The sequence below is a fragment of the Rhagoletis pomonella genome, unplaced genomic scaffold (assembly GCF_013731165.1).
Source record: "Rhagoletis pomonella isolate Grant_MI unplaced genomic scaffold, Rhpom_1.0 Rhpom_scaffold_00014, whole genome shotgun sequence".
In the NCBI taxonomy this organism is placed as follows: domain Eukaryota; kingdom Metazoa; phylum Arthropoda; class Insecta; order Diptera; family Tephritidae; genus Rhagoletis; species Rhagoletis pomonella.
This window is the reverse complement of record NW_023458568.1, coordinates 16,723,060-16,739,125: the sequence shown is the minus strand read 5'-3', so window position 1 is coordinate 16,739,125 and position 16,066 is coordinate 16,723,060. Positions and strand designations below refer to the sequence as shown.

Here is a 16,066-nt window from a genome sequence, read left to right as displayed (position 1 = left end):
GTAGTTTTAGTCCGATTTCTAACATTTTCAATGTCCTGATTTTTTGTGTCAATTAAAATAATTCTACCAAGTTTGGTACAAATTGATATAACGATTACCGAGATACACATATCGATATTTCCAAACTGGCGTTACGTGACGCTCGTACGTCAAAATTAAAAAAAAAAAAAATTGAAAATTCAAAATTTTAAAAAGGGGTTTCTAGATTTGCATAGCAATCAAATGGCCCCTTATTCAGTAAAAAAATACTACTGTTGGTAGTAGCGATTTAAACATATTAGTAAACGTTACAAAAAAAGTAGATTTTGACTTCGTTTACAAAATTGCATAACTGCGAATTGGGCAAAACTATTTGTATAAAAACTTTCGCAGTAATATTGGAAATATTTGAGGTTTATTTTCCAAGTTATGAAATGAAGAAATCGTTTCTGCTTTATGTTTAATCAGCTGAAGTATCTGACGTGATGTTACTTGGCGTTACGTTACTAAAATTTCCATTGAAAAAGTTTTGTTAATATTGTTCTTGAAAGAATTTTTAACGGGAAGAAAACATGTATTTTATATCGAACGAACTTTTTATTTTGACATCAGCGCCAGGGCCGTCGAGAGAAAACTCGGGCCCCGGACGAAAAAATCACGGGACCCTGTACATAAATTGTATTAATTTAAAAGCACTAGATAATTTTCTTTAATTTATAGAGTCAGGAAAAATCAGCGCGAATGGAAATATATTTATAATAAAAGCCTATAACGAAGGAGCAATTACATTGTAAAACAAGTAAGAGCAGCGCTGTCTTCGGCTATGCCGAAGGCTTCATACCTTTCATGAACATCTGCAAATTTTACTTTGACAGATTACTGCTTTTGAATACATCTGCATACATCGATAGAGGAGTTACATACTTATATAAAAAATCGCATCTAAACAATCAGAGGTATGGAAGATATACTTTATATGACACCAATCTAAGTGATTTTCACCGCTATGTGATCGGTATGTAAACCGGTAACACAATTTATTGGGTTTAGTTTCGTACATAAAGGAGATATATGGCAAAAACTGGTATCTTAACAATCAGTGCTATAGGAGATAAAGCTTATACAGCATAGATTTTGACGATTTTCTCAGTAGACTTTGTATTATTATTTATAAAATATCTTACGAAATTTATCGGTTTTAGCTGTTCAAATAAAGGAGTTTTACAGTAAAATCCCATATCTGAACAATCAGATATATGGAAGATATATGTTGTAGTCATCCGATCCTTGTTATTTTCACTGTAAGTATTCTGTTAATAATGAGTGAAAATGGTGCGAAATTTCATGTTCCTAGCTGCATAAATGGAGGAGTTATGATAAAAGACCTCATATCTGAACAATCAGTTGTATGGGGGCTGCAGGTTATAGTGACCCAATCTTTGTTATTTTCACTGTAAGTATTCGGTTGATAATGAGTGAAAACAGCGCGAAATTTCATGTTCCTAACTATATAAATGGAGGAGTTATAACGCAAAATTTTATATCTGAACAATCAGTTGTATGGGAGCTATAGGTTATAGTGACCCGATCTTTGTAATTTTCACTGTAAGTATTCTGTTGATAATGGGTGCAAGTATTGCAAAATTTCATGTTCGTAGCTGCATAAATGGAGAAGTTATAATGAAAAATCTCATATCTGAACAATCAGTTGTATGGGAGCTATATGTTATAGTGGTCCGATTCTTCCGGTTCCGACAAATGATTAATACATTATAAAAATACACCCACCTACCAAATTTGATCCGGATATCTCGAAAACTGAGAGACTAGATTGCATACAGACAGACAGACGGACAGACGGACATGGCTAAATCAACTCAGCTCGACGTTCTGATCATATAAGTATACATTTTCATGGGTCTATCTCTTTTTGTTCTGGTACTTACAAACATCGGACCAAAGTTATAATACCATTTCATGCTCATGAAAGGTATAAAAACGAATAACAAGTTATGGTTCTGATATATTTGTCCCCTTAACAAGCCCAGGCCCGGGAGAATTCACCCCTTCCCTCTCGACAGCCCTGATCAGCGCCACCAGCGGTATCACTTTTTGCTTATCTATGTCCTACTACGTTTCAACTAAACATGCCAAATGTGAAACAAATCTGAGCATAAATGCTTTTTTTCGAAATATCTCGAGGATTATAGGATTTTAATTTTTTTAAGCGGTCGACTTTTCACTGGATACGCCCATATATGTATATGTGGTTATAAGTAGTCGGTGTCACGCCCATTTTCCAAAATTGGCTACAAATGAATTTCTTGCCGAAGAATTATTGCAAACATCAATTTTGAATAAATTAGCTTCAGTGGTTACTGCTTTGCCGAAGATTTCTTATTTTTCTAAACTACCATTATATGAGATGTGGGCATGGTTATTGTCCCATTTTACAAATTTTTAGCCGATTGATATCAAGATCAAATACCGTGCCAAGTTTGGGAGAAATTGGTGGAGCGGTTACCAAGATATACACAAGTGGGCGGGGCTACGGCCATTTTCCACAAATTTATAATATTCTTATTTTCCGCCAAAATGTCATTGTCAACATTAATTTTGAGTGATTAAGAGTCAGTAGTTCCTAAAAATGCAGTTTTCGAATTTCCGCCAACAACCGTTATATGGGAGGTAGGCGGGGTTATTGTCCTATTTTAATCCTGCATTTATGTATGGATTTGTCTACATAAACCTATCTCGATTCCCTTAGGCTGTTACAAACATCCGTTATTTGAACGGACGGTATTCCCTTGTGCACATGTGGGTATAAAATGCGTATAATTTTCGTCACGAAATTGATATAAAGTTTGTTCCACAAGCTACTCGAAGTCACTTCGAGTTACACATACGTATTCCACAAGTAAGTTTTAGAGTTTATTTGATATGACAATTTGAGCTTTGCTCGAGTTTTTCTACAAGTAGCTTGTGGAACAAACCTATAATAAAGTTTGTGTTTTTAGTTCGGCTTTCGTAACTTAAAAATTTACTTGTCATAACTGTTTTTTGATATCAATTATTTTGGGAAAGCAAAAAATCAAGGAAAATCCAAACAACAATCCAAATGTTTTAGTTTTCTCAAATAAATTTCTAAATCTTAATGATTTATTCAAATCAAAGTTTATGTATGCACATTCATCTTTACACATTCATGTTTCTGGCATACGGGGGACGATATGTACTTGCCGATTTGTTTTACAAAAATTATTTAAAAAGCAGACGTCTCGGTTGCTCAGCTAACCGGTTAATCGTTTCTGCAATTATTTCGCATTGATTCTCTAAAACAAATTTTCGATGTATCCTTAAAATGCATAAACCTAACGGTAAATTTTATAGGAAATTAAACTAACAATTTACTAAAACTAGTAGTAACCCCCGAAATACGGGTGAGTACTTAGCTCAAAATTTATTTAAAATATTTCGTGAAAGACAACAATTAATCTTGTATTGCTAGTCACCTAATAACCCAGGATAATTTTTAAGTTCTTAAAAGACATTACTCTACTCTAAGCTTCGTGCAGTGGGCCATGAGAAAACCGTCATCTTTAAGGTATAGTCCAACCTTTCACAATATCTGGTATTAGTCTTAATATGAAACGCAATAATCATTGAAAATTGGCGCCGTTTATGGTGAAAATCCTTTAATATCACACTTTCAAACTAAAGCTTTCTTAACCCTAGAAGCCTAATATATTTGGGAGTAACGTAAAGCCTTAACATACGCCGTAGAGGCTCATGTACTTAAAGATAACCTGTGAGCTAAAATATACTTAGTCCTGCCTTATTTTTTAAAGAATATTGAAGTTGTGAGTTTGGCTAATAATAAAACATAGTTTTATTCATAAAAACTATAACCACATTTATTTAGAACAACAAAATAAAAAGTAAATTTTGTGTTAAAATTAAAAAAAGACCCATTCCATATACGCCTCGCAGACGTAGATTATACTTTTAGGGTTAACACTTTCAGTACAAAAATTCAACCACTGATTCTAAAAATTTTAAAATATGTATACCGGCTAATTTTGGATCGTTCATTTTAAAACTCACATACAAAAAGGTGTAATGCTTTGAGGTTTGCGGTCATTCAGGGTCCTCTTTAATGGTCAGTGATATCCTAGGTGTTTAAAAAAGAAAGGGATCTCAGGTATTTTTACAACGCTTTTATCAACTTGCAATGTTGTGGCTCCAGAAACTTTCAATGTTGTGGATCCAGAAACTTTCAATGTTGTGTGTCCAACACCATAAAACCTTTGCTTTGCAAAGTTCCTATAAAAAAGTCTAGTGCATAGGGCGACATCTGTAGTGAATAGGGCGAGGTAGATGACATCTAGATGTCGCCCTATGTACTATGTTCGCTACAGCGGAAATAGACGACACGCCATTTCTTTAAATAAAATTAATTGGTGCTCGTTTGTATGTACATACATATGTAAATGCATGTGTGTGCACCTTTCTATTAATATCGTTCAATTATTTTAATATCTATCGCAAAATTTTATACAGACAAGACAAAAAAGTAGAAAATAAATAATATAAAAAAAAAACTTTTTAATATACAACGCTTTTATAAATGGACTAAAAAGTAGAAAATAATATTTCTCAGTCCCATAGAATTTGTTTTGATAACTTTTGATTTTGAAATTTTAGCAAAAGTCGTTATAACCAATTTATGAGATTGAAAATGAAAAGCGTGGGGCGCATGCAATACAAAGCATTATATTTAATTGACAATAGGCAAACTACATAACATAGACCTAAAATTTCTTCAGCGAAAGTACAAATTTGAGATCGATTTTAAGCGGTCGTTATTCATATATCCACATACATATGAACATATATTACCCTTCATATCAATTCAGGTGGCTATTATATGCGCCCCACGCTTTTCATTTTCAATCTCATAAGTTGGTTATACCGACTTTTGCTAAAATTTCAAAATCAAAAGTTATCAAAACAAATTCTATGGGACTGAGAAATATTATTTTCTACTTTTTATAAAAGCGTGAAGCTATGAATAATACCTAATAACTTTTCCAAATCTGAATTCTACGGAAATATGGTTAATATTTTTCAATAGATTATATTACTCACTATCGACTTTTCTGCCGCTTTTTACTTTTTTGACAAACATGGTCAACTGCAACTGCAGCTTGCACTTTAGTTTGATATATAGCTCAATTCTGTGGCTGCTACAGATCGGCCTAACTAAGTCGTATGACTGAGCAATTATATATAGATACTAAAGGCCTGAACTACAAAACATAGCGACATGTAACATATCATGCAAGTGCCAGTTTATATCATGTCGCTTATACATGTTTGAAAGTGATATATGAATACATTGCCGAATAAATTAAAATCAAATCATGCATCAAATTTATGCATGTCAAGAAAAGGAACACATGCAACATATTCAGCATTATTATTTACATTGTATATACGGGAAGAGATTTTCCGAATTTTGCAAGCTCCTACTATAGTAAAATTTACTAAACAATTATCTAATTAAAAATCTATATACCAACGGTGGGCAAACGTGGCTCTTTGAGCCAAATGCGGCTCTTTGTTTAGCAAAGTACGGTATACATACATATTCTACATACATACATATTATACATATAATATGGCTGGAATTTACGCAAATCCCTTAATTGAATTTGATAGTTTGGAAGTTGAAATAGTAAAATGCGACTAATTAAACTTATAAGAAATAAGTAATTATTCGTTTAGTCAGTGAACTGTATTAGGATAAGAATTCAGGATTTGTTTTCTTACGTTTTCAATTTTATACTTTTTACAGGTCTATTCTGCGCTGGTAACATACATTTTATAACCGGTAATTAAAGTGTCTGTCAATTTTTAAACCTTTTTCGCATTCTGTGCTCTCTTGGAACTGGTAAATTTGGTTACCATTTCATAAGCTGGTAACAAAATATTGCCCCGTGAAATATGCAATATAGGAATTTCCACAAATGTGCATAGCTGAGGTGCTGAATATTTTCACTGCATTACCAACGTACCTAGAATCGCGGTGACAAGAAGTGGTAACATTTTTTGGTAATAAAATTTTCCGGTCACAAAATCTTCGGTAACGCGCAGAATAGACCTGTTAATGCAAACAAAATTTCTATCAGCTGTTCGTCTAACTTGCAAGTTTCTGCAAATTTTCTGTTCGCGTACTATTTTGGATATTTTTTCTCTTGTGAGAGAACAGATGATATTTCGCCGGAATTTCGCTGTTGGACATTTTTTACTGGAGATTTTAAACGAGCGTACCTATTGACTATCCAACGTTTAACAGAATTGTTACGAACGGCTTTAACTGACCTAAAACCAGATTTTGAAAATCTCGCCAAAGGGATCTTTTGAATTTTCATTTATATCTATCTTACGTACAATAGAATAATAATAAAATTAACGTTTTTCATTTCTAATTATAATGTTATTTAAAAATAAAATTTTTGTTTTTCTTGTTCTTTTTTTGTGGCTCTTTGTAGCACTTAGAACTTAGATGTGGCTCTTTTCGGCCTCTTCCTTGCCCTCCCCTGCTATGTACATTTTAATACAGGGCAGGATTAAACAGTATTAAAAATATGCTGCAGAAACACAACAGCTGACCTAAGAAGCAAAGACATGCTATAACAGTATTTTTGAGATGGAATGACATGGCATAGCAATGCATGAAATTTTTGAAAATGACATTTTAATAGATACGTTTAAATTTATATTTTGTTACCTTCTTCACCGATATGAAATCTGAAAACTATACCTTTCATGAGCATGAAATGGTATTAAAACTTTGGCTAGATATTTGTAAGTACCAGAATAAGAAGAGATAGACTCATGAAAATGTGTACTTATGTATGTGACCAGAACATCGAATGGTTTTACAGATGGCAACTGCAAGCTGGCAACTGAATTTTTGTGGTCGCTGCGGTAATAATCGAAGATTGTATACCTACATATAAGGTAAACTTCAAAGTCTAGGGCCCACCCTGCCCCTACGTAGCGACGCCCGTGCCATAAACTATGATCACATCCTTTGTATCTAAATCAGTCGTATTGGCGTTTATTTGTCTATGCTCAGGGCTGTTTTCTTAAGTAACCTTAAAGTTTAAAGCTCGGTTTATATTTATAGGTTGCTTTAAAATGTAAAGTTGCGTCTAAAGTAAAGCATTTTATTATCGGTTTTTAATTGGTTTACAACCAAGAAACATACATACATACATGGGATGAGCTTTAAAGTTAAAGGTTGCTTGAGAAAACGGCCCTCGGACTTCTAATATTCGATTGGCAAACTCTATGTTAATCGACCAATGGTGCACTACTGTTTCGAACTCTACCTCGAAAAGTTTATTCTAATAAAGCGAACGATTTTTCTGGTGATTATAAATTCATTGAATAACGTTACTGAATTGATAAGAGTAGGAATCAGTGCTCGGACTTTAATGCAATCGGTGCAGATCTGGCAAAAACAGACCAGCATCATTTTCTACAAACTACGATTAAGGGAATGCAGAAGGTTCCATCGATCAATAAATTTGACTCAATAAAACAAGCAAAGAAGTATAAGTTCGGACGAAACTGAACTTTATATATCCGGCGCAGGTATCAAATACCGTCGTTTTAACTTTCTCTAAACTACCTTTGCATGATAAGCAAGGGGGTTTCCCCGATTTCATACGGTTTCGATAGTATGCTGAGTTAGACTTAATAAAATCAATGAACCAAGTTTGGTAGAAATCGATAAAGCGGTTACCGAGATACACCTGTGTAGTCATAAAGTGGGCGGTAGCGTGCGCAAATCCTAAAAGTCTATAACAGCCATGTTTATTGATAAGAGATGGTTGTAAGTATTAACTTGGAGTAAATCAAAATCCTCAGTTATTGAAATATCGGAATTTATGAAATTTACCGTTACCCGGGAAGCGGGTTTAATTTTAGTCCTATTTTAATAATTTTAAACGAATCGTTTTTTCGTACCAAGGTTATTAAGTGCCACGAGCTTGGTAGAAATTGATAAATCGGTTACCGAGATACGCATTTGTGGTCATAAGGGGTCGGCGCCACGCCATTTGTCCTGATTTTTACAAAGCTGACCCTTTATAAACTTTTTACTGCGTAAACATATCATTAGGCGATTTTTTGTACATCGCTCATATAATAACATCCCTGCAAAACTCGAATGACCGAAACTACAATACACGTACACAATTTTTCGATTGTCACTAATGGCGTTTTCTTTTCTCGAAAAAAAGTTCACCTTCTTATATGACAACATTATCAGCGTACAGCATTTTAAAGAAAATAAAACACTACACACATAAATAGAGAACCACTTTGTCAAGGTACAACTGGTTTGTTGCCAGAACTGTGGCGAATGAAGATGCCATTAGATATGATATTTAGTTTTATCCTTAGCATCCTACCTATTTTACTGAGGGCCGTTTTCTCAAGTAACCTTTTATTTATAAAAGTCATCAATAAAATACAGTCAGTGACTTCTACTTTTAAAAGTCATCAACACAAATCAGTCACCGACTTTTATTTTTTAAGTCATACCTAAAAAGTCATGTATCATTTTTAGCAGTTAAGAAGGTGTTGAGAACAAAAGTTGACTGCGAATTATACAAATGACTTTTATAAGTATGATTTAAAAATAAAAGTCAGCGACTGATTTATATTGATGATTTTTAAAAGTAAAAGTCACTGACTGATATTTATTTATGACTTTTATAAATAAAAGTCTTCGATAACTGTTATCTAAGACATATAATTTAAAATTAAAAAATAACTGTTATTTGCACATTATTTAGATAAAGATCAAAAATAACTGTTACTTAAGGAGTAATTAAATAAAAGTGAAAAAACAACTGTTAAAGAGCGATTTTTTTTATACAAATTTTAACTGTTACGGTCCCTGTTTCTATTATCAGTTTTTGACGTATGTATGTTTACTAGTTGTAAATCAATTTAAACCCGATAATAAAATGCTTTACTTTAGACACAACCATACATTTTAATGTAACCTTTATATCAGGGACCGTAAATAACAGTTACTTTTTTCCAACAGCTAAACTTGGCCAGAAATTTTTAAGTCGAAAATAAAAGTCCTTTCCTAATAATAAACAAACCGTTTATCCAAATTAAACAAGTTTGGTATCAACTGAAAGAGGACTACGGCTGTGTGCGAGTACGTCTAAATTGCTACCTAAATAGAGAAAAATCCTAAATCACTGGAAAGTGTCGGTAATGCAGTGAATAGGAACAATTTAGATTTTTTCCGAGCATACTTTTCAACCTAAAATGAAATGTGAAATATAAAAGGGAGCGCGATTAAACGAAGAATGATTTTTTTTAGAAGTTTTAAGTAATTTTTATCCTTTCTATGGCACAAAAATAAAATATTCAAAAAAATGTCAGTATAAATATCTTTGATTTTCGTAAAAGTAAAGAATAGGGGCCGATGACCTAGAAAAAAAGAAAAAGTGGGCGTGGCTCGCTCCTTATTCTTGATTTTGATTGTGTGAATTTTGTTTTGCTGCAAATTAAAAGGGGCGGTGCAAGGGGGTGGTAAAAGTGGAATTTTCAGTATTTTGAAAAGCTTATTTTTCGAAAATTATTGAACCGATTTTTAAAACGTGGATATGGTTGGAAAGGTAAAATATTATAAATAAAAATGTATCATTTCAAATAGTTAATTACGTATTTTTGTAAGAAAAACAAATTTTTATTAAAAAAATTGCTATAATTTCGTTTTTTTAGTTTTATCGAAATACGTGTAAATTATATATATAGATGTAAATATCAAATGAAAGGTATTTCAATTCTCTTTCCAACCGTACCCACGTTTTGAAAATTTTTGAAATATAAGCTTTTGAAAATAGTAAAAATTCTACTTTTACCACCCCCAAGCACCGCCCCTATTAATTTGCACCAAACATTTTTTATACCATTAGAATTAATGGAAGAAGGCGAACTATGCCCACTTTTTCTTTCTTTCTAGCTAAACGGGCCCTATTTTTCTATTATACCCAAACAATTTAGGTTGTCAAATGAACTCGCACAGTTTTACCAGTTGTTTTCCTAAATTGGTAGCAGTGCTGGAAATTTCCAGTGAAATATTAGTTTAGGTACTAAAATTTAGGTCAACTCGTACACAGCCTTAAATAGCTTTAAAACTGAAATATTTAAACGAGAGGAAGCCAGCAGAAAGCCAGCAAAAAGCCAGCTATTGAAAAATATTTAAATAAAAACTGTTTTTTAATTACCATAGAACAAACCTTGGGTCAAGTATATGCATTTCTTTTCTACTAAATTATAAAAAAAATATCAATAGAAGTGGTAGCCTTCGATCGTTATTTCTGTTTAAATGCTATTTAAGTCCTCTTTTATTTGGTACCAAATTTGTTTAATTTGAATAAGCGGTTTTTTTACTATCCGGAAAAACTTTTATTTCGAACTTAAAAAATATCTGGCCAAGTTTAACTGTTGGAAAATAATAACTGCTATTTACGGTCCCTGCTTTATATATAAAGTGGGCTTCAAATTTGAAGGTTACATGAGAAAACCGCCTTTAAAGAAGGTGTAGAGCTTTTGTTGGCGACCTTGAAAACGATTTTCACAGCGTCGCTTGCACTTGCCTACATCCCACAACTCTCAACTGCGCACTCTTAATTCTTACCATTAATGGAAAAGAAAGTGATTGTGCTAACTTTCAAAAATGCAGTGTTCTGATTTTTTCTTCGACTCATCTGGTTACCCTAGCCACGCCCATTATCCAAAAATGCATGATAGTCTAATTTTTTACTAAGTAGTTATTGCCTTCATCGGTTTTAAGTGAAAGAGCTACTGGTTTATCGCAGTTGGCGTGGTTATTCCGCTGGTTATTCTCAGCTAGACCCTAGGAAAGGCTCATACCGTGTTTGGTCAGGATTGGTGAATCGGTGGGCGGGGTCACGCCCGTTTTCCAATTTCATATTAATACTATTTTTTGCCAAAATTCTACTTCGAATAATATTTTTATACCCGAGCGCACTTGTGCACAAGGGTATATTAATGTTGTTCACATAACGGTTGTTTGTAACAGCCAAAACGAATCGAGATAGATATAGACAAATGTATACATAAATGCTCAGAATGAATAGAGAAATCGATTAAGCCATGTCTGTCTATCCGTCCGTCTCTCCGTCTGTCCGTCTGTCCGTCCGTCCGTGTACACGATAACTCGAGCAAAAATTGAGATATCTATATAGGTTTCCGTTAATCCAAGGTAGGTTGGTATTGAAAATGGGCGAAATCGGACTGTAACCACGCCCACTTCCCATATAACTACGGTGACCATAAATATGAATTCAAAATGAAGGAAAATTTTTCAAAAATATGCCTACATATATTTACGTAGTATAAAAATATCATAATAGTATTTATGATTCTAATTTATTAATACATTTTAAACTTTAAAAATTAATCACGTTTTCTTCATCGATATTAATCTTTTTTTGCATGAATATTTATAAAAGTATAGTAAAACATATTATAATTACAATAGCTTACACGAAAAGTGAAAATCTTTAAAAGATTATTTTATACGCAAATTTTGAGTCGTTCAAAACGAAAACAATACATGTTTTTTTGTTTTTTGGTACTTTTCGCAGTTATTTGTCAAAAATCGACGTCATGAACCGACGTAAACGACAAAGTGCCCTTTACAAAAATATATAATTTGTGCAGATTGCGCTCCATAGCATCTACATTTCTAATCCGATTTTCATTATCTTTGGCTCAAAATTTACTATAGTGATATATCTTCTTTATCGAATTTTTAATATAATTAAAAAAAAATATTCAAATAAAACTGCGTATTTGATTGAAAATCTCACTTTTTTCGACTTCGACGACATGTATGGTAATGATAATTTTCATTGTAGTCGCCACAAGTTATATATTTTGGTAAGAGGCACATCAATACCCTTCGAGCTGTAAGTCGCTTACGTTGATTGGGAGATTTTTTCACGAGATATTGAAGAAAAGCTACGAAAAGTACCAAAAACCACTTTTTTGAAAAAATCCATCCATTGTCCGATAATTTTAAAATAACGTGTAAAATGCGGGACAAATGCAGGACACTTGGGAAAAATCAGTACATTTTCAGGTTTTTCAGATTTGAAAAGCTACGCAGGACCGACTTTTGAAAAACAGTACAGTCCTGCAAAAAACAGAACGGATGGTCACCGTACATATAACGGTAATTTCCAGAAATACGAAAACTGCGATATTTTAGTAAGTACTCAAGATAATTCACTCAAAATTGATATTTATAATAAATTTTAGACGAAAAATAAGAATATTAACATTTTTTTAAAAATGGGCGTAGCCACGCCCACTTATGGTTACATGTGTATATCTTGGTAACCGCTGCATCAATTTATTCCAAACTTGGCAGAGTTGTTGGCCCTGGTACAGCATACCAAATGGCCGAAAGTTTTTAAAATCGGACAGTAACCACGCCCACATCCCATATAACGGTAATTTCGAGAAATACGAAATCCTCGATAAATCAGTAAATATTAAAGCTAATTTATTCAAAATTGATGGTTGCAACAATTCTTTACCAAGAAATACGTTTATGATAAAATTTTGGAAAGTGGGCGTGGCACCGCCCACTTATAATAATAATAATAATAATATCCCAACGGTTTTTACCCTCCATTCCCGCCCATCCGCACGAGGGGCGCAGTCCGCATGACGTACGGAACCAATATTTTAAATTTTTGTGCCGAGTCACGATAGGCAGGAGTTTGTTAAGTGTCGAGATCTAAAACTGTTCAGCTACAGAACTAAATTCATCAGCTGATTTTATGTATTTATGTCAATAATTCACTTATTGAGAGAGGAGAGTATCGCTTTCTTAATGCTGAAAAGCGGATCTGATATATCAAACGTGCTGGAATGAGAGTTAAAATCCTGGCATAAGCAACGGAGTGGGTCGTGCAATTCAAAATTGGTTTTACAAGCTTTCAGAAATATGGGACAAAAGTGTCTTGATACGCGTGAGGGAACATTAAAGCTTACATCAGCCAGAAGAGACGGACTTGAAATTGAGCCTGTTAGTAATTTAACCATAAAAATTATACCAAGCATTACCCTGCGACTGGCAAGTGTAGGAAGGTTAATAAGTTTTAAGCGACTCGTATAAGGTGGAAGACTATATTGAGAATCCCATCGGAAATTTCTTAAAGCAAAAAGTAGGAATTGGTTTTGAATTGATTCTATCTTGTCAGAGTAAATTTGATACCTTGGATTCCAAACCACCGAGCCGTATTCCAGAATCGGCCTAACTAATGTTGTAAACAGGGTTTTAGTGATATAAGGGTCACTAAATTCTTTTGACCATCGTTTCACAAATGCAAGTACACCTTTAGCCTTGTTGACTGTCACATTAATGTGAAGATTAAAATTAAGCTTAGGATCCATTGTGATACCAAGGTCCACAAAATTGTATACCTGTTCCAGGTTATGGTTACCTATTATATAAGAAACTGGCAGAACAGCTCTTCGCGAGAAGCACATTACTTTACATTTCTTAAGATTTAGAGGCATAAGATTTACTTTACACCAGTAAGCCATGCTGTTTAAGTCTGATTGTAGCAAAGACCTTTCTTTAATTGAAACGTACGATTTATAAAGTTTTACATCATCTGCATACATTAAAATTTTGGAGAATTTTATATCTGTAGAAATATCGTTTATAAAAAGCAAGAACAGAATCGGGCCTAGGTGGCTACCCTGGGGGACTCCTGAAGTAACATCAATGACGTCAGAGATAGTATTTTTAAACAGTACCCTTTGTGATCTTTCATAGAGGTATGAAGAGATCCAACGTAGAAAATTAGGTGGAAGACCAAGAAGATCAAGTTTATAGATGAGAAACGAGTGGCACACTTTGTCAAATGCTTTACTGAAATCAGTATATATAACATCAACAGTTTTGCTCTCACTAAATGCTTTTGAGATATAGGATTTAATTCAAGTAAATTTGTAGAAGTTGATTTGCCCTTGCAAAATCCATGTTGACTGTATGAAATGCTTGAAGTGATAGAGTGCGTCAACCGATTTGTTATAATTGCTTCAAATAATTTAGGAATTGCAGAAAGCTTAGATATGGTAGTTCTCCACTGAAGACCTGCTACCGCTTTTATGTAAGGGGGTTATGAACGATTCCTTCCATACAGTTGGAAAAACGCCCTCTTTAAGAGACAAATTAAATAAGGCTGTTAACGGCTCATAGAGATAATCAGCACAATTTCTAAGAAAACAAGTGGGGATCTGGTCAGGACCATAACTAAAAGACTGCTTTAAGGACTTCAGGTAAACTAAAACATCATCGGGAGATATTATAGGGTTATGTATTGAGTTAATTGGACTTAGTTTAAAAGGATAGTCAAAGTATGCTTGGGAGCTAGTGGAATAATTGGATTTAAAAAACTGAGCGAACATGTTAGAAATTGTTTGATTATCACCAGAGACGGTATTTTGATACTTCATGGCGGAAGGAAACCCACGTACATTTCGCTTGGAGTTTACGAAATCATAAAATGATTTGGGGTTATATATTATACGTCGTTTGATTTTACACAAGTAAACTTTATAACACTTTTTGTTTAATTCAAAGAACTTGTGACGCAAAAGTGAGTATTTTACATAGTATAAGTGTAAGCCGGTTTTTTTGTGTAATCTAAAATAACGTGACTTTCTGTTTTTCAAGTTTCTCAGTTCTTTAGTGAACCATAACTGTGTTTGTTCTTCAGGAACACACATGCGTTTAGGCACATACTTTTCAAATAATCTATGTACAGTACAATTAAAATGTGCAACGCTTTGCTCAACTTTTTCTTTGTATATAGGCCACGACAATTTAGACAATTCTTTGTTCAGTTTTTTAAAGTTGGCTTTCGAAAAATCAAAGCGAATATTTGGTTCGTATGTTTGGACATAGCAATTTTGACCATCGGCAGCAGGGTGGTAGACATCTTCGGGCAAAACCAGTGGGTCACATTTATTTACAGCCGACTTAGATGCATCATCAACATAAACAAGATCTAGTACTTTGCCAAACTTATTGCAAAGTACATTAACTTGATTCAGGCAGAGTTCAGCCATCTCCTCTAAAAATACGTTGTTGCACGCGCTAGACGAGAAAGGTACAATATCATTGTCAATGATGTTCCATGATACATTTGGTAAATTAAAGTCACCCAACACAATCAATGAATCAGAGGGTTTAATCATTGAATTAACTGATTTCAGTAAAGATACATGTTGTGAATACACTGATAAGTCAGATCGGGGAGGAATATAGCATAGAGCTAAGTAAGTAAACCCCCTTCCAACCCGAACACGAATGCATTTGAATTCTGCAGATTCAATGTGTGGAAGACTAACTTCTTCCGATGGTATTGAAGAGTCTACGGCAAAGAGTACGCCACCGCCGACTCTGTCCTCCCGATCTTTTCTGTAGATATGATAATTATTTGAAAGAATCTCTGAATTAAAAGTGTGAGGCCAAGTTTCAGTCAAAGAAATTATATTATAATTGCATTCAAGGCCATTAAAATATAAATTCGTTAATTTAGTATTTATGCCTCTTACGTTTTGATAATAAATACTTAAAGCAGATTTAGTAATCAGTTTTTTGGTTCTGTATTCTGACGGCGAATATTTGCTAAATTATTATTTTTGTTGGGCCTATACTCAAATTCACGAACGAAAGCATGTCAAAATTTTATATCTATCTATTTTAAATGAACAAATATTTCTTTCATATTTAAAATTAAATTTTCTGATACTTAAGTTGACAGTTTTAACTTTGGACGAGATGTAAAACTTTATATCGTCCTCGGAAGTATCCCTCGAAAATCTAGATACAAATATAGACTTCTTTGGGGGAACCACAACCAGTCTCCTAGTATTAGACTCGATTACCGGCGGACGGGGTTGAGTAACTGAGTTACTAATTGAGGGTAGAGTA

General features: G+C 33.6%; 1 protein-coding gene across 1 annotated transcript in view; it reads right to left on the bottom strand.

The window, feature by feature from the left end:
- LOC118749276 (protein furry-like) overlaps window positions 1-16,066 on the bottom strand; it is a 1,083,341-nt gene that overhangs the window by 129,405 nt on the left and 937,870 nt on the right. The gene's annotated exons all lie outside the window — the stretch shown is intronic.